The sequence below is a fragment of the Bombina bombina genome, chromosome 3 (assembly GCF_027579735.1).
Source record: "Bombina bombina isolate aBomBom1 chromosome 3, aBomBom1.pri, whole genome shotgun sequence".
Classification (NCBI taxonomy): Eukaryota; Metazoa; Chordata; class Amphibia; order Anura; family Bombinatoridae; genus Bombina; species Bombina bombina.
The window spans coordinates 1,190,455,088-1,190,478,200 of record NC_069501.1 but is presented as its reverse complement, the minus strand read 5'-3'; the positions used below and the strand labels follow the sequence as shown (position 1 = coordinate 1,190,478,200).

Here is a 23,113-nt window from a genome sequence, read left to right as displayed (position 1 = left end):
GGGCTTTTTTATTTTGATAGGGCTATTAGATTAGGTGTAATTAGTTTAAAGATCTTTGTTTTTTATTTTCTGTAATTTAGTGTTTGTTTGTTTTTGTAATTTAGCTAATTGTTTTGAATTAGGTTAGGGAATTTATTTAATTGTAGGGTTAGGTTAGGTGTTAGTGTAAGACAGGTTAGGTTTTATTTTACAGGTCAATTTGTATTTATTTTAGCTAGGTAGTTATTAAATAGTTAATAACTATTTAGTAACTATTCTACCTAGTTAAAATATATATAAACTTGCCTGAAAAATAAAAATAAACCCTAAGCTAGGTACAATGTAACTATTAGTTATATTGTAGCTAGCTTAGGGTTTATTTTACAGGTAAGTATTTAGTTTTTAATAGGAATTATTTAGTTATTAATAGTAGATTTTATTTAGATTTATTGCAATTATATTTAAGTTAGGGGGTGTTAGGGTTAGGCTTAGGTTTAGGGGTTAATACATTTAATATAGTGGCGGCAACGTTGGGGGTGGCAGATTAGGGGTTAATAATATTTAACTAGTGTTTGTGATGCTGGAGTGCGGCGGTTTAGGGGATAATATGTTTATTATAGTGATGGCAACGTTGGGAGCAGCAGGTTAGGGGTTAATAAGTGTAGGTAGGTTGCGGCAACATTGGGGGCAGGAGATTAGGGGTTAATAAATATAATGTAGGTGTCGGCGATGTTGGGGGCAGCAGATTAGGGGTTAATAAGTATAATTTAGGTGGCGGCGGTGTCCAGAGCAGCAGATTAGGGGTTAAAAAGTATAATGTAGGTGTCGGTGATGTTGGGGGCGGCAGATTACGGGTTAATAAGTGTAAGATTAGAGGTGTGTTTCCCCATAGGAATCAATAGGACTGCGTTACTGAGCGTTACGCTGCTGTGTTAGACTTTTTCTCAGCCGGCTCTCCCCATTGATGTCTATGGGGAAATCGTGCACGAGCACGTACAACCAGCTCACCGCTGACTTCAGCAGCGCTGGTATTGGAGTGCGGTATGAAGCACAATTTTGCTCTACACTCACTTCTTGCCTTTTAACGCCGGGTTTGTAAAAACCTGTAATACCAGCGCTGTAGGTAAGTGAGCAGTGACAATAACGTGCAAGTTAGTACCGCACAGCTCATAACGCTAAACTCGTAATCTGGCCGTATGTAACTCATCCAAAATGTCTCACTTCAAAATGTTAGTCATAGATTCAAAACAAATACAACATATCAAACTATGTTTTACCATCAATTCCTTCTAGATTATTTAATCTGTCTTTCTCATTCTCTCTCTCTCTCTCTCTCTCTCTATCTATCTATCTATCTATCTATCTATCTATCTATCTATCTCTATCTCTCTCTTTTTCTCTCTCTTTTTCTTTCTCTTTTCCACTCTCTCTCTTTCTCTCGCACTCTCTCTATCTCTATCTCTCACTCTCTCTCTATCATCTATCTATCTATCTATCTATCTATCTATCTATCTATCTATCTATCTATCTATCTCTGTCTCTCTCTCTCTCTCTCTCTATCTCTATCTCTCTCCTTTTCTCTCTCTTTTTCTCTCTCTCTTTCTTTCTCTCTTCCTCTATCTCTCACTGTCTCTATATCTATCTATCTCTGTCTCTCTCTCTCTCTCTCTCTCTCTCTCTCTCTCTCTCTCGCTTTCTCTCGCTCTCAATTTAGCATTTTGTTGCAACAGTAGCACAGTCAGTATTGCATCTTCAATCTTGCGAGTGCTCATTTAATGGAAGTTTTGTGACAATGTTTCCCCAAAAAAATTGAATTGCAAATTACTTTTGTAGGCCATCTTTTTTTCACAATGGAAAAGGCTATTTGACAAGATAAAAGGGTCAGGTTATGAAAAAAATCTAATTAATTTTTTTGACACATTCAAATAATTGAAACAGGACCTTACATGTCAAAAAGTTAAAGGTATATGGGAAGTATACATTTTCTATTTAGCATTTAAAATACAAGGTTTTAAATACTAAAAAAGGCTTTATACAAAAATAAAGTGCCTGACTGTCTGATTTAACATTGCTTTGTAATACGAGCCAGAACTTAAAACATGAATATTTCTTTATTTAACTTGTATCATATGTTATTCCATGTTAAATATACCTTCACACACACACATACTTACACACACACAGGCAACATAGTTTGCAGGTCTACTACAAAGAGAGCATGTAGAATAATAGTCATTACATAGGATTATAATTATAATCCTGATGGTCTTCTAAAATTTTTTTTAAAAATTAAAAATATGAATGCCTTTAAAAGCTTCGGCTCGGTCAGGTTGCCAAAATAACATCATATTATTTGCAGTTATGTAGCACTTTTTTATTCGGACTTTATCAGTTTAACACCTAATAGTTTTCTCTATAACACATATCTAAGACATCTTTAAAATATAGCCGGGATATTTTGTCAAAGGTTTTTGTGGCACCTCAAGATATTATTATCTGGAAAATCCTGAGATTTAGCAATGACTGATAATATATTCTTTTGACTATTAACACTATTAGGCCTTTCACAAATCCCATTTGTTCAACTGATGATAAGGATAACAAAATATTTCCTAAGTCTCTCAGATATAATTTTATTAAGAAGCTTAAGATATACTTTCAACAGAGAAATCAGCTTATAGCAAGTGACAGGTGTTGGAGCATACTTTGCCAATTGCAGTTCACTTCCGTATTAGAATCAGACAGTAAACATGCTGAAATAAAGCCCATCTGGTCTCTGGGTTATCAGAAATGCTAAAGTTTCTATTTAAATGGATAGTCTACTCCAAACTTGTGATTGCTTAAAAAGATAGATAATCCCTTTATTACTTTCTAAAAATCCAGTACTTTTTCGACTTTAAATAAATTGTAAAAAATTGAAATTTGACAGTGTTGTATTCACTAGATATAGCTACAAAACTGCCAACAATTACATTTTCAAAGTTATACAACTTTGAAAACTAACATTTAAACAGAAACTTTTTTTCAAACTTAAAGGGATAGTCAACTCCAGAATGTAAATTGTATAAAAAGATAGATAATTCCTTTATTACCCATTCCCCAGTTTTGTATCACAAGCACAGTCATATTAATATAATATTATTATTATTATTATTATTATTATTATTATTATCAGGTATTTAAAGAGCGCCAACAGATTCCGCAGCGCTAATCACAAACTCAGACATATTAATATACTTTTTACCTCTGCGATTACCTTGTATCTAAGCCTCTGCAGAATGACCCCTTATCTCAGGGGCCCTTATCTCAGGACATGCATTTTATCCAATCATTGTGGTCTCATTTGTAACTCCACAGCAGTGAGCACAGTCTTATCATTAACTAGCTGTGTCTTGCTGTGAAAAGCTTTTAAAATGGATTGAAATGACGGCGGGCTGCAGAGGCTTAAAAACCGGCAGAGATTAACGGCTAGATTTAGAGTTTGGCGGTAGCCGTCAAAACCAGCGTTAGAGACTCTTAACGCTGGTTTTGGGCTACCACTGGTATTTAGAGTCAGTCAGGAAAGGGTCTAACGCTCACTTTCCAGCCGTGACTTTTCCATACCGCAGATCCCCCTACACCATTTGCGTATCCTATCTTTTCAATGGGATCTTTCTAACGCCGGTATTTAGAGTCTTGGCTGAAGTGAGCGTTAAAAATCTAATGACAAAACTCCAGCCGCAGAAAAAAGTCAGTAGTTAAGAGCTTTGTGGGCTAACGCCGGTTCATAAAGCTCTTAACTACTGTGCTGTAAAGTACACTAACACCCATAAACTACTTATGTACCCCTAAACCGAGGCCCCCCACATCGCCGCCACTCTATTAAAAATTTTTAACCCCTAATCTGCCGACCGCACGCCGCCGCCACCTCTGTTATCCCTATGTACCCCTAATCTGCTGCCCCTAATACCGCCGACACCTACATAATATTTATTAACCCCTAGTCTGCCGCCCCCAACGTCGCCGCCACCTACCTACACTTATTAACCCCTAATCTGCCGACCGGACCGCACCGCTACTATAATAAATGTATTAACCCCTAATCCGCCTCTCTCCCGCCTCAATAACCCTATAATAAATAGTATTAACCCCTAATCTGCCCTCCCTAACATCGCCGACACCTAACTTCAAGCATTAACCCCTAATCTGCCGACCGGAGCTCACCGCTACTCTAATAAATTTTTTAACCCCTAAAGCTAAGTCTAACCCTAACCCTAACACCCCCCTAAGTTAAATATAATTTTTATCTAACTAAATAAATTAACTCTTATTAAATAAATTATTCCTATTTAAAGCTAAATAATTACCTGTAAAATAAACCCTAATATAGCTACAAAATAAATAATAATTATATTGTAGCTATTTTGGGATTAATATTTATTTTACAGGCAACTTTGTATTTATTTTAACCAGGTACAATAGCTATTAAATAGTTAATAACTATTTAATAGCTACCTAGTTAAAATAATTACAAAATTACCTGTAAAATAAATCCTAACCTAAGTTACAATTAAACCTAACACTACACTATCAATAAATTAATTAAATAAAATACCTACAATTATCTACAATTAAACCTAACACTACACTATCAATAAATTAATTAAATACAATGCCTACAAATAAATACAAATAAATAAACTAACTAAAGTACAAAAATAAAAAAGAACTAAGTTACAAAAAATAAAAAAAATATTTACAAACATTAGAAAAATATTACAACAATTTTAAACTAATTACACCTACTCTAAGCCCCCTAATAAAATAACAAAGACCCCCAAAATAAAAAAATGCCCTACCCTATTCTAAAATTAAAATAGAAAACCTCTTTTACCTTACCAGCCCTGAAAAGGGCCCTTTGCGGGGCATGCCCCAAAGAATTCAGCTCTTTTGCCTGGAAAAAAAAAAACATACAATACCCCCCCAACATTACAACCCACCACCCACATACCCCTAATCTAACCCAAACCCCCCTTAAATAAACTTAACACTAAGCCCCTGAAGATCTCCCTACCTTGTCTTCACCACGCTGGGTTCACCGATCGATCCAGAAGAGCCTTCCGATGTCTTAATCCAAGCCCAAGCGGGGGGCTGAAGATGTCCATAATCTGACTGAAGTCTTCATCCAAGCGGGAGCTGAAGAGGTCCATGATCGGGCTGAAGTCTTCATCCAAGCGGGAGCTGAAGAGGTCCATGATCGAGCTGAAGTCTTCTATCAAGCGGCATCTTCAATCTTCTTTCTTCCGGATCCATGGTCATCTCGCCGACGCGGAACATCCATCTTCACCGATGACTTCCCGACGAATGACGGTTCCTTTAAGGGACGTCATCCAAGATGGCGTCCCTCGAATTCCGATTGGCAGATAGGATTCTATCAGCCCATCGGAATTAAGCTAGGAAAATTCTGATTGGCTGATGGAATCAGCCAATCAGAATCAAGTTCAATCCGATTGGCTGATCCGATCAGCCAATCAGATTGAGCTCGCATTCTATTGGCTGATCGGAACAGCCAATAGAATGCAAGCTCAATCTGACTGGCTGATTGGATCAGCCAATCGGATTGAACTTGATTCTGATTGGCTGATTCCATCAGCCAATCAGAATTGTCCTACCTTAATTCCGATTGGCTGATAGAATCCTATCAGCCAATCGGAATTCGAGGGACGCCATCTTGGAAGACGTCATTTAAAGGAACCTTCATTCGGACTTAGGACGTCGCAAGAAGAGGATGGATCCGCGCCGGAGGTCTTCACGATGGAGCCGGTCATCATCGGATGGAAAAACATAGAAGATGCGGCTTGGATGAAGATGTTTGCTGGTCCGGATCGACTCTTCTGCCCGGATAGGATGAAGACTTCTGCCCGAAGATGGAATTCTTTAGCCGCTGCTTGGATCCAGACTTCAGCCGGAGGATGGACGTCACTCTTCAGCCCCCGCTTGGGCTTGGATGAAGATTTCGGAGGCTCCTCTGGACAGATCGGGACCCGGTGTGGTGAAGACAAGGTAGGGAGATCTTCAGGGGCTTAGTGTTAGGTTTATTTAAGGGGGGTTCGGGTTAGATTAGGGGTATGTGGGTGGTGGGTTGTAATGTTGGGGGGGTATTGTATGTTTTTTTTTTTTCAGGCAAAAGAGCTGAATTCTTTGGGGCATGCCCTGCAAAGGGCCCTTTTAAGGGCTGGTAAGGTAAAAGAGCTTTTCTATTTTAATTTTAGAATAGGGTAGGGCATTTTTTTATTTTGGGGGGCTTTGTTATTTTATTAGGGGTCTTAGAATAGGTGTAATTGTTTTAAAATTGTTGTAATATTTTTCTAATGTTTGTAAATATTTTTTTATTTTTTGTAACTTAGTTCTTTTTTATTTTTTGTACTTTAGTTAGTTTATTTAATTGTATTTATTTGTAGGTATTTTATTTAATTAATTTATTGATAGTGTAGTGTTAGGTTTAATTGTAACTTAGGTTAGGATTTATTTTACAGGTAATTTTGTAATTATTTTAACTAGGTAACTATTAAATAGTTATTAACTATTTAATAGCTATTGTACCTGGTTAAAATAATTAAAAAGTTGCCTGTAAAATAAATATTAATCCTAAAATAGCTACAATATAATTATAATTTATATTGTAGCTATATTAGGATTTATTTTACAGGTAAGTATTTATCTTTAAATAGGAATAATTTATTTAATAAGATTTAATTTATTTTGTTAGATTTAAATTATATTTAACTTAGGGGAGTGTTAGGGTTAGGGTTAGACTTAGCTTTAGGGGTTAATACATTTATTATAGTAGCGGCGAGGTCCCATCGGCATATTAGGGGTTAATAATTGTAGATAGGTGGAGGCGACGTTGGGGGCGGCAGATTAGGGGTTAATAAATATAATATGGGGTCGGCGGTGTTAGGGGCAGAAGATTAGAGGTACATAGGGATAACATAGGTTGCGGCGGTGTACGGAGCGGCAGATTAGGGGTTAATAAGTGTAAGGTTAGGGGTGTTTAGACTCGGGGTACATGTTAGGGTGTTAGGTGCAGACGTAGGAAGTGTTTCCCCATAGGAAACAATGGGGCTGCGTTAGGAGCTGAACGCTGCTTTTTTGCAGGTGTTAGGTTTTTTTTCAGCTCAAACTGCCCCATTGTTTCCTATGGGGGAATCGTGCACGAGCACTTTTTTGAAGCTGGCCGCGTCCGTAAGCACCGCTGGTATCGAGAGTTGCAGTGGCGGTAAATATGCTATACGCTCCCTTTTTTGGAACCTAACGCAGCCCTTCTGTGAACTCTAAATATCAGCGGTATTTAAAAGTTGCTGGGGAAAAAAAGCATGCGTAGCCAACGCACCCCTTTGGCCGCAGAACTCTAAATCTAGCCATTAGAGTTTTAGATGTTATAAAGTATATTAATATATAATAATATTGGTTATGCAAAGCTGGGGAATGGATAGTAAAGGTGTTAATTGTCTTTTTAAACAATAACAATTTTGGAGTAGACTGTCCCTTTAAACTTATAGGGTTGTGTTATAGAGACTTACTGTTCTTTTTAATAGTCAATAGTATAGTGGAGATCTAATTGTCCTCCACCAATAGTGGTAGGAATTTGCCAGTTTGTTATACTCTTTGTAATCAAGATTATTGGTATTATTTTGAATGGCCTCTTTATTCATAGCTTCATACATCTGTCTAAGTTCCTGGAATGTATATTTAAAAAAAGGAATCAATCAGGATGCCATACATTGATAAAGTTTTACTTAAAGTGATGGTAAAGTTAGAGTGAGCACATTTTCCTAATGACAGTTTTTATTTAAATGTATCACAGTCTCACTTTCCTAAACTACCTCTAAATATTATCATATAGAGGTTATTTTCTTACATACTGTAGCTCCCATTCTGCTTCCTGCCCCCTCAATAGTCTATTTTTTGACTTCCATGATGTTTTAGTATGGCAACCAATCATGCTTGTTGTCGCAAGGCTTGTTGATTCTAATGTGCAGTAGTGTCTCACTCAAACGCAGGTCAGTCTGCATATGCAAACATGGGAGCGCTTGATAGCTACTACATATAGAGTGGGTTATAACACTCTATTAGTCACTACACTGCAGAAAAGGGGATGGAAGGTGGAGGATGGAAATGTTTAATCAGACACAACTAAAAACATCATTTATTATAAAAGCAAAAATGTAGAAAAAGACAGAACTGTAATCAGAGATCAACTGATCATGAATGTGAGCTTGGGAGAGTGATTGAATTGTTTGAGAGCCATATTGTATATAATCTATACTAATAAATGTATCATGCACATTAGTATAGCATGCATATTATATTTAAACATAACAATTATACATCTATCAGATAATTTTACTATGAGAATGGAGAGTTTTGTGAGACCGTAGATGGTTGGGTTTGGTGTTAAAATCACCTACTATAATTAGATATGACAAAGTATATTTCAAAAGATTTTTGTTAAGACGGGCAAAAAATGTGTGTGTCTCATTAAGAGAATAGATATTCTATAACAACATTCAGCTGCCTTCCAACTCATAGATGACAATAATTAATTGGTACTCAAGATTCTACAAATAAAAGTTAAAAGAAAAATGTATAAAAAGAAATGCAAACTACCTAAACATGTCTGCCGCAAAGTTTCTACATAATTTGATATATTCCTGTTTAAGAAGATGTATTTCTTTACATTTAAAGTGATGGTAAACTTTAAATAATAAAATGCCATAAATGTAATCTTTGCCATTAAAAAAAAGTATATGTGTACTTTTTTTGCTTTTAATTAATCTGTAAAAGGGTTATATAAGTTCATATAGTAATGGTTCTATTGCAATGTTATGTTGGCCCACATGGATGTATTCTTTTTTTTTTTGTGACAAATCCAGTGAACATCCAATCAACATGTGTGTCATTTGACAATCTTTAAGTCTAGCCCATTTAGAAAGCCTATGCAGAGAGTGGGTGGAAGTGCTCTATACATCACAGCCCAGCCAAAAAAGGAGATGAGGGGGGGGGGCGGAGGAACAGACAATACCAATTAGGATTATAATTATTTTATTATAAAATATACAGTATATACACTTATGTGGTTTTATTTGCAAACTAATATATTTTTTATCGCAGCATTCTTATAGTCTGAATTTTACCATCACTTTAAAGGGACTTTAAGCACTAAATAAATGCTAGATAGAATGATGCATGAAAAAAAAGATTAGTCTAAGAATAACATGTAGAGGTATTTTTAAAGTTTCATTAGCTGTTTAAATATTGACAAAACAAGTGTAAAGTTTTAGGCCTAGATTTGGAGTTTGGCGGTAGCCGTGAAAACCAGCGTTAGAGGCTCCTAACGCTGGTTTTAGGCTACCGCCGGTATTTGGAGTCAGAAGGGAAAGGGTCTAACGCTCACTTTTCAGCCGCGACTTTTCCATACTGTAGATCCCCTTACGTCAATTGCGTATCCTATCTTTTCAATGGGATCTTCCTAACTCCGGTATTTAGAGTCGTGTCTCAAGTGAGCGTTAGAAATCTAACGACAAAACTCCAGCCGCAGAAAAAAGTCAGTAGTTAAGAGCTTTCTGGGCTAACGCCGGTTTATAAAGCTCTTAACTACTGTGCTCTAAAGTACACTAACACCCATAAACTACCTATGTACCCCTAAACCGAGGTCCCCCCACATCGACGCCACTCGATTCAATTTTTTTAACCCCTAATCTGCCGACCGCCACCTATGTTATACTTATGTACCCCTAATCTGCTGCCCCTAACACCGCCGACCCCTATATTATATTTATTAACCCCTAACCTGCCCCCCACAAAGTCGCCGCCAGCTACCTACAATAATTAACCCCTAATCTGCCGACCGCAAAGAGCCGCCACCTACATTATAGCTATGTACCCCTAATCTGCTGCCCCTAACACCGCCGACCCCTATATTATATTTATTAACCCCTAATCTGTCCCCCTCAACGTCGCCTCCACCTGCCTACACTTATTAACCCCTAATCTGCTGAGCGGATCTCACCGCTACTATAATAAAGTTATTAACCCCTAATCCGCCTCACTCCCGCCTCAATAACCCTATAATAAATAGTATTAACCCCTAATCTGCCCTCCGTAACATCGCCGACACCTAACTTCAATTATTAACCCCTAATCTGCCGACCGAATCTCGCCGCTATTCTAATAAATGTATTAACCCCTAAAGCTAAGTCTAACCCTAACACTAACACCCCACTAAGTTAAATATAATTTAAATCTAACAAAATAAATTAACTCTTATTAAATAAATTATTCCTATTTAAAACTAAATACTTACCTGTAAAATAAACCCTAATATAGCTACACTATAAATTATAATTATATTATAGCTATTTTAGGATTTATATTTATTTTACAGGTAACTTTGTATTTATTTTAACCAGGTACAATAGCTATTAAATAGTTAAGAACTATTTAATAGCTAAAATAGTTAAAATAATTGCAAAATTACCTGTAAAATAAATCCTAACCTAAGTTACAATTAAACCTAACACTACACTATCAATACATTAATTAAATAAAATACCTACAATTACCTACAATTAAACCTAACACTACACTATCAATAAATTAATTAAATACAATATCTACAAATAAATACAATGAAATAAACTAACTAAAGTACAAAAAATAAAAAAGAACTAAGTTACAAAAAATAAAAAAATATTTACAAACATCAGAAAAATATTACAACAATTTTAAACTAATTACACCTACTCTAAGCCCCCTAATAAAATAACAAAGACCCCCAAAATAAAAAAATGCCCTACCCTATTCTAAATGACTAAAGTTCAAAGCTCTTTTACCTTACCAGCCCTGAACAGGGCCCTTTGCGGGGCATGCCCCAAAGAATTCAGCTCTTTTGCCTGTAAAAAAAACCATACAATACCCCCCCCCCAACATTACAACCCACCACCCACATACCCCTAATCTAACCCAAACCCCCCTTAAATAAACCTAACACTAAGCCCCTGAAGATCTTCCTACCTTGTCTTCACCATGCCAGGTATCACCGTTCGTTCCAGGCTCCGAAATCTTCATCTAAGCCCAAGCGGGGGCTAGATATCCATCATCCGACGGCTGAAGAAGTCCAGAAGAGGCTCCAAAGTCTTCATCCTATCCGGGAAGAAGAGTAGATCCGGACCGGCAACCATCTTCTTCCAAGCGGCATCTTCTATCTTCATCCGATGAGGACCGGCTCCATCTTTAAGACCTCCACCGCGGACCCATCTTCTTCCGACGACAACTTCCCGACGAATGACGGTTCCTTTAAGGGACGTCATCCAAGATGGCGTCCCTGGAATTCCGATTGGCTGATAGGATTCTATCAGCCAATCAGAATTAAGGTAGGAAAATTCTGATTGGCTGATGGAATCAGCCAATCAGAATCAAGTTCAATCCGATTGGCTGATCCGATCAGCCAATCAGATTGAGCTCGCATTCTATTGGCTGATTGGAACAGCCAATAGAATGCGAGCTCAATCTGATTGGCTGATTGAATCAGCCAATCGGATTGAACTTGATTCTGATTGGCTGATTCCATCAGCCAATCAGAATTTTCCTAGCTTAATTCCGATTGGCTGATAGAATCTTATCAGCCAATCGGAATTCGAGGGATGCCATCTTGGATGACGTCCCTTAAAGGAACCGTCATTCGTCGGGAAGTCGTCGTCGGAAGAAGATGGGTCCGCGGTGGAGGTCTTAAAGATGGAGCCGGTCCTCATCGGATGAAGATAGAAGATGCCGCTTGGAAGAAGATGGTTGCCGGTCCGGATCTACTCTTCTTCCCGGATAGGATGAAGACTTTGGAGCCTCTTCTGAACTTCTTCAGCCGTCGGATGATGGATGTCTAGCCCCCGCTTGGGCTTAGATGAAGATTTCAGAGCCTGGAACGATCGGTGATACCTGGCATTGTGAAGACAAGGTAGGAAGATCTTCAGGGGCTTAGTGTTAGGTTTATTTAAGGGGGGTTTGGGTTAGATTAGGGGTATGTGGGTGGTGGGTTGTAATGTGGGGGGGGGAGTATTGTATGTTTTTTTTTACAGGCAAAAGAGCTGAATTCTTTGGGGCATGCCCCGCAAAGGGCCCTGTTCAGGCCTGGTAAGGTAAAAGAGCTTTGAACTTTAGTAATTTAGAATAGGGTAGGACATTTTTTTTATTTTGGGGGTCTTTGTTATTTTATTAGGGGGCTTAGAGTAGGTGTAATTAGTTTAAAATTGTTGTAATATTTTTCTGATGTTTGTAAATATTTTTTTATTTTTTGTAACTTAGTTCTTTTTTATTTTTTGTACTTTAGTTAGTTTATTTCATTGTATTTATATGTAGATATTGTATTTAATTAATTTATTGATAGTGTAGTGTTAGGTTTAATTGTAGGTAATTGTAGGTATTTTATTTAATTAATTTATTGATAGTGTAGTGTTAGGTTTAATTGTAACTTAGGTTAGGATTTATTTTACAGGTAATTTTGTAATTATTTTAACTATTTTAGCTATTAAATAGTTCTTAACTATTTAATAGCTATTGTACCTGGTTAAAATAAATACAAAGTTACCTGTAAAATAAATATAAATCCTAAAATAGCTATAATATAATTATAATTTATATTGTAGCTATATTAGGGTTTATTTTACAGGTAAGTATTTAGCTTTAAATAGGAATAATTTATTTAATAAGAGTTAATTAATTTCATTAGATTTAAATTATATTTAATTTAGGGGGTGTTAGTGTTAGGGTTAGACTTAGCTTTAGGGGTTAATACATTAATTAGAATAGCGGTGAGCTCCAGTCGGCAGATTAGGGGATAATGTTTGAAGTTAGGTGTCGGCGATGTTAGGGAGGGCAGATTAGGGGTTAATACTATTTATTATAGGGTTTGTGAGGCGGATTAGGGGTTAATAACTTTATTATAATAGCGGTGCGGTCCGCTCGGCAGATTAGGGGTTAATAAGTGTAGGCAGGTGGAGGCGACGTTGTGGGGGCAGATTAGGGGTTAATAAATATAATATAGGGGTCGGCGATGTTAGGGCAGCAGATTAGGGGTACATAGGGATAATGTAAGTAGCGGCGGTTTACGGAGCGGCAGATTAGGGGTTAATAATAATATGCAGGTGTCAGCGATAGCGGGGGCGGCAGATTAGGGGTTAATAAGTGTAAGGTTAGGGGTGTTTAGATTCGGGGTACATGTTAGGGTGTTAGGTGCAGACGTAGGAAGTGTTTCCCCATAGCAAACAATGGGGCTGCGTTAGGAGCTGAACGTGGCTTTTTTGCAGGTGTTAGGTTTTTTTTAAAACTCAAACAGCCCCATTGTTTTCTATGGGGGAATCGTGCACAAGCACGTTTTTGAAGCTGGCCGCTTCCGTAAGCAACTCTGGTATCGAGAGTTGCAGTGGCGTTAAATATGCCTGTACGCTCCCTTTTTGGAGCCTAACGCAGCCATTCTGTGGACTCTCAATACCAGAGTTATTTTAAAGGTGCGGCCAGAAAAAAGCCAGCGTTAGCTACGCGGGTCGTTACCGACAAAACTCTAAATCTAGCCGTTAGTGTCTATAAAACAATGGGAGCTGCCATTTTGTAACTTAGGTTACCTTCTCTGCTGTGGCCAATTAGGGATGGTTATAAACAGGTCACTAGAGTTTACAACAAATGGCTGTGTGGAATATAACAGTGTTCTGCACCATTTCTAACAGGAACTATATAGCTCACAATTTCTGAATACAATTACAGAAAAAAGTGAACAAAATAAATTATGAAAGTATTTTGGAGACATTTTTATACATACGATTTATCATTTTATATTACCATCTCAAAGTGTTTAATGTCCCTTTAAAATGGATAAGGATAAGAATTATGAATTTCTGGTGTGTTATATAATGTAGTAATAGGCATTGCCATGAGTTCCAGTAGACTCTATAATCTGAGCAAAAATACTCAATATGCTCCATACCCAGCCATTATTCAATATTCAGTATGACCCCTAAATTTAAATCTAAATTTAACAGTAGACGTTTACAACTGTTGTTTAATAGTGCTGAACAGTTGATATTGCGATTGTGGATAAAAATAGAAACCCCATCACTGCAAAATTAGCTAAACCAATTTCAATAGAACCTATCTTAAATGAAACAACTATTTCACCACGAACACACTAGACTTTTACAACAACATGCTAATTTGGTCTAGATTATGAGTGCCTCGCTTAACGTAGTACGTGAGCCATATGGGGTATTTCACTGCTCTTTGCGCGGAATAGATATAGTTTTTGTATTATGAGTTTAAAGTAAATGCGTTTGTTTGAGTGCAATCGAATTCAATGCTCATCGTGTTGGCACAACGTCAGAGCTCTGGTTAACTGTTACACAAGAGAAAAAAAGTGGCACAAAAACCATCAAAAATACAGTTAATTGCAAAGGGATGTAATATAGAAATACATACATATACATGTCTTAATATGTGTATGTATGTATTTCTATGTTAAAGCCCTTTGCAGGTCTTTTTCTCTTGTAAGGTGTATCCAGTCCACGGATCATCCATTACTTGTGGGATATTCTCCTTCTCAACAAGTTGCAAGAGGATCACCCACAGCAGAGCTGCTATATAGCTCCTCCCCTAACTGCCATATCCAGTCATTCTCTTGCAACTCTCAACATAGCTGGACGTAGTAAGAGGAAAGTGGTGTAATATAGTAAGTTTTTTCTTCAATCAAGAGTTTATTGTTTTTAAATGGTATCGGAGTCGTACTATTTTATCTCAGGCAGCATTTAGAAGAAGAATCTGCCTGCGTTTTCTATGATCTTAGCAGAAGTAACTAAGATCCACTGCTGTTTTGACATATGTCTGAGGAGTGAGGTAACTTCAGAGGGAGAATAGCGTGCAGGGTATCCTGCAATAAGGTATGTGCAGTTTAAGTTTTTCTAGGGATGGAATTGCTAGAAAATGCTGCTGATACGGAATTAATGTAAGTTAAGCCTAAATACAGTGATTTAATAGCGAATAGTATCAAGCTTGCTATCAGAGGTATATACTCTGATTAATGTGCAATATAAAACATTTGCTGGCATGTTTAATCGTTTTTATATATGTTTTGGTGATAAAACTTATTGGGGCCTAGTTTTTTCCACATGGCTGGCTTTATTTTTGCCTAGAAACAGTTTCCTGAGGCTTTCCACTGTTATAGTATAAAAATTACAGTTGGTGCAGTTAAAATTACAAACTGTGACATTCAGCTTCCCTCAGCAGTCCCCTGCATGCTATAGGACATCTCTGAAGGGCTCAAAAGGCTTCAAAAGTAGGAGCTGTGGCAGTTGTTATGACTGTTTAAAAAACATATTTTTTGTTTTGTTAATTTTTTTTGTATTAAGGGGTTAATCATCCATTTGCAAGTGGGTGCAATGCTCTGCTAACTTGTTACATACACTGTAAAAATTTAGTTAGTTTAACTGCCTTTTTTCACTGTTATTTCAAATTTTGGCAAAATTTGTTTCTCTTAAAGGCACAGTAACGTTTTTTTTATATTGCTTGTTAACTTGATTTAAAGTGTTTTCCAAGCTTGCTAGTCTCATTGCTAGTCTGTATAAACATGTCTGACATAGAGGAAACTCCTTGTTCATTATGTTTAAAAGCCATGGTGGAACCCCATAGGAGAATGTGTACTAAATGTATTGATTTCACTTTAAACAATAAAGATCAGCTGTTATCTTTAAAAGAATTATCACCAGAGGATTCTGACGAGGGGGAAGTTATGCCGACTAACTCTCCCCCCGTGTCGAACCCTTTGACTCCCGCTCAAGGGACTCACGCTAAAATGGCGCCAAGTACATCAAAGACGCCCATAGCGATTACTTTGCAGGACATGGCGGCAATCATGGATAATACCCTGTCAGCGGTATTAGCCAGATTGCCTGAATTCAGAGGAAAGCGTGATAGCTCTGGGGTTAGACGTAATACAGAGCGCGCAGATGCTTTAAGGCCCATGTCTGATACTGCGTCACAATATGCAGAAGCTGAGGAAGGAGAGCTTCAGTCTGTGGGTGACATTTCTGATTCGGGGAAACCTGATTAAGATATTTCTACTTTTAAATTTAAGCTTGAGAACCTCCGTGTATTGCTTGGGGAGGTATTAGCTGCTCTGAATGACTGTGACACAATTGCAGTGCCAGAGAAATTGTGTAGACTGGATAAATACTATGCAGTGCCGGTGTGTACTGATTTTTTTCCAATTCCTAAAAGGTTTACAGAAATTATTAATAAGGAGTGGGATAGACCCGGTGTGCCGTTTTCCCCCTCTCCTATTTTTAGAAAAATGTTTCCAATAGACGCCACCACACGGGACTTATGGCAGACGGTTCCTAAGGTGGAGGGAGCTGTTTCTACTTTAGCAAAACATACCACTATCCCCGTCGAGGACAGTTGTGCTTTTTCAGATCCAATGGATAAAAAATTAGAAGGTTACCTTAAGAAAATGTTTATTCAACAAGGTTTTATCCTGCAGCCCCTTGCATGCATTGCGCCTGTCACTGCTGCTGCGGCATTCTGGTTTGAGTCTCTGGAAGAGGCCTTTCAGACAGCTACTCCATTGACTGAAATACTTGACAAGCTTAGAACACTTAAGCTAGCTAATTCTTTTGTTTCTGATGCCATTGTTCATTTGACTAAACTAACGGCTAATAATTCTGGATTCGCCATCCAGGCACGTAGGGTGCTATGGCTTAAATCTTGGTCAGCTGACGTGACTTCAAAGTCTAAATTACTTAACATTCCTTCAAGGGGCAGACCCTATTCGTGCCTGGTTTGAAGGAAATTATTGCTGACATTACTGGAAGTAAGGGTCATACCCTTTCTCAGGACAGGGCCAGATCAAGGGCCAAACAGTCTAATTTTCATGCCTTTCAAAATTTCAAGGCAGGTGCAGCATCAACTTCCTCTGCTACAAAACAAGAGGGAACTTTTGCTCAATCCAAGCCGGGCTGGAAACCTAACAAGTCCTGGAACAAAGGCAAGCAGGCCAGAAAGCCTGCTGCTGTCTCTAAGACAGCATGAAGGAACGGCCCCCTATCTGGTAATGGATCTAGTAGGGGGCAGACTTTCTCTCTTTGCCCAGGCGTGGGCAAGAGATGTTCATTGGAGATCATATCTCAGGGATATCTTCTGGACTTCAAAGCTTCCCCTCCTCAAGGGAGATTTCACCTTTCGAGATTATCTGTAAACCAGATAAAGAAAAAGGCATTCTTACTCTGTGTGCAAGACCTCCTAGTTATGGGAGTGATCTGTCTAGTTCCACAGACGGGACAGGGCTTTTATTCAAATCTGTTTGTGGTTCCCAAAAAAGAGGGAACCTTCAGACCCATTTTGGATCTAAAGATCTTAAACAAATTCCTCAGAGTTCCATCGTTCAAAATGGAAACTATTCAGACCATCCTACCTATGATCCAGGAGGGTCAGTACATGACCACAGTGGATTTGAAGGATGCTTACCTTCAAATACCGATTCACAAAGATCATCATCGGTTCCTAAGGTTTGCCTTTCTGGACAGGCATTACCAATTTGTGGCTCTTCCCTTCGGGTTAGCTACAGCTCCAAGAATCTTTACAAAGGTTCTGGGATCGCTTCTGGCGGTCCTAAGACCGCAAGGTATATCAGTGGCCCCTTATCTGGACGACATCGTGATACAGGCGTCAAGCTTTCAGATTGCCAAGTCACATACGGACATAGTTCTGGCATTTCTCAAGTCACATAGGTGGAAGGTGAATGAGGAAAAGAGTTCTCTATCCCCACTCACAAGAGTCTCCTTCCTAGGGACTCTGATAGATTCTGTAGAAATGAAGATTTACCTGACAGAATCCAGGTTATCAAAGCTTCTAAAATCTTGCCGTGTTCTTCATTCTATTCCGCGCCCTTCGGTGGCTCAGTGTATGGAAGTAATCGGCTTGATGGTAGCGGCGATGGACATAGTGCCATTTGCGCGCCTACACCTCAGACTGCTGCAACTATGCATGCTCAGTCAGTGGAATGGTGGCTTTCTCTGGTCCATCTGTTCAAAGGTATGACCTTTCGCAGGCCAGATTGGACAATTGTAACAACAGATGCCAGCCTTCTAGGTTGGGGTGCAGTCTGGAATTCCCTGAAGGCTCAGGGATCGTGGACTCAGGAGGAGAAACTCCTCCCAATAAATATTCTGGAGTTAAGAGCAATATTCAATGCTCTTCTAGCTTGGCCTCAGTTAGCAACCCTGAGGTTCATCAGATTTCAGTCGGACAACATCACGACTGTGACTTACTTCAACCATCAAGGGGGAACCAGGAGTTCCCTAGCGATGTTAGAAGTCTCCAAGATAATTTGCTGGGCAGAGACTCACTCTTGCCACCTATCAGCAATCCATATCCCAGGTGTAGAGAACTGGGAGGCGGATTTTCTAAGTCGTCAGACTTTTCATCCGGGGGAGTGGGAACTCCATCCGGAGGTGTTTGCTCAATTGGTTCATCATTGGGGCAAACCAGAACTGGATCTCATGGCGTCTCGCCAGAACGCCAAGCTTCCTTGTTACGGATCCAGGTCCAGGGACCCAGAAGCGGCACTGATAGATGCTCTAGCAGCGCCTTGGTTCTTCAACCTTGCTTATGTGTTTCCACCATTTCCTCTGCTCCCTCGACTGATTGCCAAAATCAAACAGGAGAGAGCATCGGTGATATTGATAGAGCCTGCGTGGCCACGCAGGACCTGGTATGCAGACCTAGTGGACATGTCATCCTTTCCACCATGGACCCTGCCTCTGAGACAAGACCTTCTACTACAAGGTCATTTGAATCATCTGAATCTAATTTCTCTGAGACTGACTACATGGAGATTGAACGCTTGATTTTATCAAAGCGTGGCTTCTCCGAGTCAGTCATTGATACCCTTATACAGGCACGAAAGCCTGTCACCAGGAAAATCTATCATAAGATATGGCGTAAATATCTTTATTGGTGTGAATCCAAGAATTCCTCATGGAGTAAGGTTAGGATTCCTAGGATATTGTCCTTTCTCCAAGAGGGTTTGGAAAAAGGATTATCAGCTAGTTCTTTAAAGGGACAGATTTCTGCTCTGTCTATTCTTTTGCACAAGCGTCTGGCAGAAGTTCCAGACGTTCAAGCTTTTTGTCAGGCTTTGGTTAGAATTAAGCCTGTGTTTAAACCTGTTGCTCCCCCATGGAGCTTAAACTTTGTTCTTAAAGTACTTCAAGGGGTTCCGTTTGAACCCCTTCATTCCATTGATATTAAAATTTTATCTTGGAAAGTTCTGTTTTTGATGGCTATTTCCTCGGCTCGGAGAGTCTCTGAGTTATCTGCCTTACAATGTGATTCTCCTTACCTGATTTTCCATTCAGATAAAGTAGTTCTGCGTACAAAACCTAGGTTTTTACCTAAGGTAGTTTCTAACAAGAATATCAATCAAGAGATTGTTGTTCCATCATTGTGTCCTAATCCTTCTTCAAAGAAGGAACGTCTTTTACATAATCTGGACGTGGTCCGTGCTTTGAAGTTTTACTTACAAGCTACTAAAGATTTTCACCAAACATCTACATTGTTTGTTGTTTACTCTAGACAGAGGAGAGGTCAAAAAGCTTCGGCAACCTCTCTTTCTTTTTGGCTTCGGAGCGTAATACGCTTAGCCTATGAGACTGCTGGACAGCAGTCCCCTGAAAGAATTACAGCTCATTCTACTAGAGCTGTGGCTTCCACCTGGGCCTTTAAGAATGAGGCTTCTGTTGAACATATTTGCAAGGCGGCGACTTGGTCTTCGCTTCATACCTTTTCAAAATTTTACAAATTTGATACTTTTGCTTCTTCGGAGGCTATTTTTGGGAGAAAGGTTCTACAGGCAGTGGTTCCTTCCATTTAAGCCTGCCTTGTCCCTCCTTTCATCCGTGTACTTTAGCTTTGGTATTGGTATCCCACAAGTAATGGATGATCCGTTGACTGGATACACCTTACAAGAGAAAACATAATTTATGCTTACCTGATAAATTTATTTCTCTTTTGGAGTATCCAGTCCACGGCCCGCCCTGTCTTTTTAAGGCGGTGGATGTTAGAGAACTTGCGCCTCCCCACCTTCCATTTGAGGATGCCCCACAGATGATCAATAGGATTTAGGTCTGGAGACATGCTTGGCCAGTCCATCACCTTAACCCTCAACCGCTGCAGCAATGCTGGCAGCACTCATACGTCTATTTCCCAAAGACAACCTCTGGATATGAAGCTGAGCATGTGCACTCAACTTCTTTGGTCGACCATAGCGAGGCCTGTTCTGAACCTGTCCTGTGAAACCACTCTATGGTCTTGCCCACCATGCTGTAGCTCAGTTTCAGGGTCTTGACAATCTTCTTATCGCATAGGCCATCTTTATCTAGAGCAACAATTCTTTTTTTCAGATCCTCAGAGTTCTTTGCCATGAGGTGCCATGTTGAACTTCCAGTGAGAGTGATAACACCAAATTTAACACACCTGCTCCCCATTCACACCTGAGACCTTGTAACACTAATGAGTCACATGACACCGGGGAGGGAAAATGGCTAATTTGGCCCAATTTGGAGATTTCCATTTAGGAGTGTACTCACTTTTGTTGCCAATGGTTTAGACATTAATGGCTGTGTGTTGAGTTATTTTGAGGGGACAGAAAATTTACGGCTACATTTCGAGTTTTGGGTTAGAGGCTATGCGGTGCTAACGAGCAGTTTTTTCTCACCGCTCACTTACCTGCAGCGCTGGTATTACAGGTTTTTACAAACCCGGCGTTAAAAGACAAGAAGTGAGCATTGAGAAAAATTGAGCTCTGGAGGGCGGAGCCAGCACTCACAGGAGATGGCCGCACATTAGGTGAGCTCTGGAGCATCGGCCCAATGCATATCTAATTGAGCAATAAAAAGCAAATCTGGAAGGTTCGGGCATAGACCTATAACTATATAGGAGGCAAAGATCACATTAGAAGATAGGAGAGAGACGTAACATCGAGTACTCCATCGCAGTACCGCACAGCGCAACATGTTATGAGAAAGCAGCTTTTACGGAGGTTACTGCAGCACTGGAAACCCATCAGGCAAGTGACAGTGAGAAAGATAGAGCTGAAGGAGAAATGTTGGGACTTTAATAAAGGTAATTAATCAGCTCGGTCACCTGAAAAATCATATAAGGCTGCTTTTCATTGTCCTGATTACACCGCACACGTGGCGGTCGCCATCTTGACACAACACCTCCTTCAGTTAAGCTTATTAACGGAGGTTAAAAGACAGTTCAAGCAGATAGAAACATGAGGCTTAGAACCACACGGATTGATGTATGTACACAGCTGAACACATTTTAGAAATATGAGATATAAGGGATAAAATCATCACTGACGAAAAACCAACTCCAAAAATATAAGCACAGGGTGACATCACGAGCATCCTCTATCTTTCATAGCTTGGTTAATTTTTCACACATACTTGTACAATGCAGGATAATATATAGTACATTCAGAGCGGCATGCTTTTGATATAATCAGCCTTAGGCTTTCTTACAACGTTAAAAACAACCGCTGTGGTTAGCCATTTTGCAGAAGTGCCCTAGACCAGACGCAGACGACTCTCACACGCTCACGGCTCGCTTAACTATCACAGGCCTGACATCACACCATTAAGGACCATGTCACCCAGGAAAATGTTGCAGAAAGAGAAGGGAAAGAAGGACACTGCTAGAGGTTCATCTACACCATCAGTGGATCATTTTTTTAAAACTGTAAATACACAGATCACAGATTTATCCCCTTCTGCATCTCCTAAAAGGATACAGGAGTCCTCAAAATCAGAATCTGAATCAGAAGCAGATCAGGACACCATTTGTGTTCCCAAATCACTTTTAACTTCGCTACCATCCAAAAAAGATTTTGCATCTTTACTAGTGCAAGTAAAACAGTGTATCAAAGATGAAATCTCTGACTTAAAAATGGACATCTCAGATATTGGCAGCAGAGTAGAAAAACTAGAGGAGGACTGTAGTGCACTTAACACCTTTAAGAGCGATTTAAGCACAAAGATGGAACAGCAAGATACCACTATTCAACAAATGGAAGACAAAATAGAGGACCTGGAGAACAGGTCCAGGAGACAAAATATAAGAATTAGAGGTATTCCTGAAGCAGTTCAAACAACAGATCTACCTAGATATCTACAAGCCCTGTTTGCCAATCTAACCAATCAAGAGGATTCACCGCCAGTGGAAATAGACAGAGCACACAGAGCTCTTAGACCGGCTCACACAAGAGGGAGTCCCACCTAGAGACACTATTGTTAAGATAACTAAATATGCCGTGAAAGAACAAATAATGAAAAACGCCAGAGAGAAACAGCCTATTCGCTTTGAGGATAAGAATCTGCAGTTATATGCTGACTTATCTACTAGGACCCTCCAGAGGCGTAAAGAGTTATCTCCATTAACCTCACATCTGAGGTCTGTGAACATCAAATACAGATGGAGTTATCCTTTCCAGCTAGTTGTCATTTGGAACAACAGAAGAGCAACATGCACAACCCCGTTGGAAATGATAGATTGCTGTCGCAAACTAGAGATTCCTCCAGTAAAACTAGATGCCGGAAAATCCACAGAACATGATCTGTCGGCATGTAAAGAGACACTAACTCGACACAGAAACTCTGACTGGCAAAGAGTACAGAGGAAAAATAAATCCAGCATCCAGCAATGACATTAAATGATAAACAGATGATGTACACAACTGGCCTATAATGGCCTATATATGTATCCTTTTGAGAGTCAAGACTTATGAGACTTATGTTACTGTTCCCTTTTTTATTAAGCTGTTTTGAGTGTTTATGTCTTTTCTCTTTTTAGGTTTTCATGGACAATTGGTTTGTGAACATAATACATAAGTAAAATAATTAATGCCTGAGTAATGCAACATTTAACAGCTATGTATTGGGCAGATAGAGTTCCATATGGAATTCTCTTTGGTTATATACTCCCCTGTAACCAACTACAGGTTAGGATTAGTTTATATGGTTAAATATGGTTTTGTTAAAGTATGTTGTTATTTTGT

At 39.1% G+C, this 23,113-nt stretch overlaps 1 protein-coding gene across 1 annotated transcript in view; it reads left to right on the top strand.

Moving 5' to 3' along the window:
• Positions 1-23,113, top strand: part of LOC128654617 (melatonin receptor type 1B) — a 417,516-nt gene that overhangs the window by 327,224 nt on the left and 67,179 nt on the right. The gene's annotated exons all lie outside the window — the stretch shown is intronic.